Genomic DNA, 3,700 nt, shown 5'->3' with positions numbered 1-3,700 from the left:
ATGTCTCACTCTATGTCAATCCCAGCCGAATTGCAGAGGTGGCAAATGAGGTGAGAAAAGGCTAACCTTACCAAAGTGGATGACTTGTCAGCCACCTTGTAGTGTTCTTGAGGTATAATTTCATGAACTTCTACTTCCTCCCCAATCATGATACTATGGATCATGATGGCCCGGTCTACAGTAACTTCAGACCAGTTGCTAGTAGGAATGATTGAGTATTGAATAAACTCCAACCATCCTCTAGCCACAGCCTTAAGGTCCAGTCTTCTCAATTGAATCGGTTTGCCTCTTGAGTCAACTTTCCATTGAGCTCCTTCTACACATATGTCCATGAGGACTTGGTCCAACCTTTGATCAAAGTTGACCCTTCTAGTGTAGGGGCGTGCGTTTTCTTCCATCATTGGCAAGTTGAACGCTAGCCTTACATTTTCCGGACTAAAATCTAAGTATTTCCCCCGAACCATGGTAAGCCAATGCTTTGGATTCGGGTTCACACCTTGATCATGGTTCCTAGTGATCCATGCGTTTGCATAGAACTCTTGAACCATTAAGATCCCGACTTGTTGAATGGGGTTGGTGAGAACTTCCCAACCTCTTCTTTGGATCTCAAGTCGGATCTCCGGATACTCATTCTTTTTGATCTTGAAAGGAACCTCAGAGATCACTTTCTTCTTGGCCACAACTTCATAGGAGTGGTCTTGATGGACCTTTGAGATGAATCTCTCCATCTCCCATGGCTCAGAGGTGGAAGCAATTGCCTTCCCTTTCCTCTTTCTTGAGGATTCTCTGACCTTAGGTGCCATTAATGGTTATGGAAAAACAAAAAGCAGAGCTTTTACCACACCAAACTTAAAATGTTTGCTCGTCCCCGAGCAAAAGAAGAAAGGAAGAAGGAGAAGAAGAAGAAAATGGAGGAGATGGAGGGAGAAGGTGTATTCAGCCAAGGAGGAGAAGAGAGGGTTGTGTTGTTTGAGGGAAAAGAGTTTGAATTTTTGGAGGTAGGTGGGGTTTATGGGGAAGAGTGGATGGATGTGAGTGGTGAAGAGGTGATGGGGAAGAGTGATTGAGGTGATTGGTGAAGGGTATTTGGGGAAGAGAGTTATAAAAAGGTGTGAAGAGGAGAGAAGAAGTGGTGGGAATCCTGTGGGGTCAAGGACTTAACATCACTGCTCCAATTAGGCGTGTAAAACGCCTTTGCTGTGCAATCCTGGCGTTTAACGCCAGACTGCTGCCTGTTTCTGGCGTTAAACGCCCAAAAGTAGCCTGTTTCTGGCGTTTAACGCCAGGTAGATGCTAGTTTCTGGCGTTAAACACTAGACAGATGCTTGTTTCTGGCGTTTAAATGCCAGAATATTCCTCCTCCAGGGTGTGCTATTTTTAATGTTGTTTTTCATTTTGTTTTTGATTTTTCAGTAGTTTTTGTGACTCCACATGATCATCAACCTAATAAAACACGAAATAACAAGAAAATAAATAGATATAATCAAATAAAATTGGGTTGCCTCTCAACAAGCGCTTTTTTAATGTCAGTAGCTTGACAGTAAGCTCTCATGGAGCCTCACAGATAATCAGAGCATTGTTGGGGCCTCCCAACACCAAACTTAGAGTTTGACTGTGGGGGCTTTGGTTGACTCTGTAGTGAGAGAAGCTTTTCTTGCTTCCTCTCCATGGTTACAGAAGGAGATCCTTGAGTTTTAAACACAAGGTTGTCCTCATTCAGTTGAAGGACTAACTCTCCTCTATCCACATCAATCACAGCATTTGCTGTGGCTAGGAAGGGTCTTCCAAGAATGATGGATTCATCCTCATCCTTCCCAGTGTCTAGGATTATGAAATCAGTAGGGATGTAAAGGCCTTCAATCTTTACTAACACGTCCTCTACTTGTCCATAAGCCTGTTTTCTTGAGTTGTCTGCCATCTCTAATGAGACTTTGGCAGCTTGCACCTCAAAGATCTCAAGTTTCTCCATTACAGAGAGTGGCATTAAGTTCATTCCTGACCCCAGGTCACACAGAGCCTTCTCAAATGTCATGGTGCCTATGTTACAGGGAATTAGGAATTTACCAGGATCCTGTTTCTGTTGAGGTAATTTCTGCCTATCCAATACATTTAGTTCATTGGTGAGCAAAGGAGGTTCATCTTCCCAAGTCTCATTACCAAATAATTTAGCATTCAGCTTCATGATTGCACCAAGGTACTTAGCAACTTACTCCTCAGTAACATCTTCATTCTCTTTAGAAGAAGAATACTCATCAGAGCTCATGAAGGGCAGAAGGAGGTTCAATGGAATCTCTATGGTCTCTAGTTGAGCCTCAGATTCCTTTGGTTCCTCAGAGAGAAACACCTTATTGGTCACTGAACGTCCCAGGAGGTCTTCCTCACTAGGATTTATGTCCTCCTCCTCCCTTGTAGGTTCGGCCATGATGGTCAATTCAATGGCCTTGTACTCTCTCTTTGGATTTTCTTCTGTATTGCTTGGGAGAGTACTAGGAGGGGTTTCAGTGACCCTTTTACTCAGCTGGCCCACTTGTGCCTCCAAACTTCTAATGGAGGACCTTATTTCATTCATGAAACTTAAAGTGGCCTTAGATAGATCAGAGACTATATTTGCTAAGCTAGATAGATTCTACTCAGAATTCTCTGTCTGTTGCTGAGTGGATGATGGAATAGGCTTGCTATTGCTAAACATATTTCTTCCACCATTATTAAAGCCTTGTTGAGGCTTTTGTTGATCCTTCCATGAGAAATTAGGATGATTTCTCCATGAGGGATTATAGGTGTTTCCATAGGGTTCCCCCATGTAATTCACCTCTGCTATTGCAGGGTTCTCAGGATCATAAGCTTTTTCTTCAGAAGATGCCTCTATAGTACTGTTGGATGATTCCTTCAATCCATTTAGACTCTGAGAAATCATATTGACTTGCTGAGTCAATATTTTATTCTGGACCAATATGGCATTCAGAGTATCAATTTCAAGAACTCCCTTCCTTTGAGACGTCCCATTACTTACAAGATTCCTCTCAGAAGTGTACATGAACTGGTTATTAGCAACCATGTCAATGAGTTACTGAGCTTCTGCAGGCGTTTTCTTTAGGTGAATGGATCCACCTGCAGAATGTTCTAATTACATCTTTGATAACTCAGACAGACCATCATAGAATATATCAAGGATGGTCCATTCTGAAAGCATGTCAGAAGGACACTTTTTGGTCAGTTGCTTATATCTCTCCCAAGCTTCATAGAGGGATTCACCGTCCTTCTGTCTGAAGGTTTGAACATCCACTCTAAGCTTACTAAGCTTTTGAGGAGGAAAGAACTTGGCTAAGAAAGTCGTGACCAGCTTATCCCAAGAGTTCAGGCTATCCTTAAGTTGAGAATCCAACCATATTCTAGCTCTATCTCTTACAGCAAACGGGAAAAGCATGAGCCTGTAGACCTCGGGATCAACCTCATTGGTCTTAATAGTATCACAGATCTGCAAGAATTCAGTTAAGAACTGAAAAGGATCTTCTGATGGAAGTCCATGAAACTTGCAGTTCTGTTTCATCAGAGAAACTAATTGAGGTTTAAGCTCAAAATTGTTTGCTCCAATGGCAGGGATTGAGATGCTTCTTTCATGTAAGTTGGAATTTGGTGCAGTAAAGTCACCAAGCATCTTCCTTGCATTGTTATTATTTTCGGCCATGTCTCCTTCTTTTTC

General features: G+C 42.3%; 1 non-coding gene across 1 annotated transcript; it reads left to right on the top strand.

Moving 5' to 3' along the window:
* Positions 1-3,184: 3,184 nt before the first annotated feature.
* On the top strand, positions 3,185-3,292 carry LOC148568299 (small nucleolar RNA R71). The gene has a single exon (XR_015882236.1). It is a non-coding gene; the product is annotated as a small nucleolar RNA R71 (small nucleolar RNA).
* The last annotated feature ends 408 nt before the right edge of the window (positions 3,293-3,700 follow it).

This window comes from Arachis ipaensis, chromosome B4, assembly GCF_059453495.1.
Source record: "Arachis ipaensis isolate K30076 ecotype BB chromosome B4, ASM5945349v1, whole genome shotgun sequence".
Classification (NCBI taxonomy): domain Eukaryota; kingdom Viridiplantae; phylum Streptophyta; class Magnoliopsida; order Fabales; family Fabaceae; genus Arachis; species Arachis ipaensis.
Note: the sequence above shows the minus strand (reverse complement) of the source record. Positions and strands in the feature narration are given on the sequence as shown.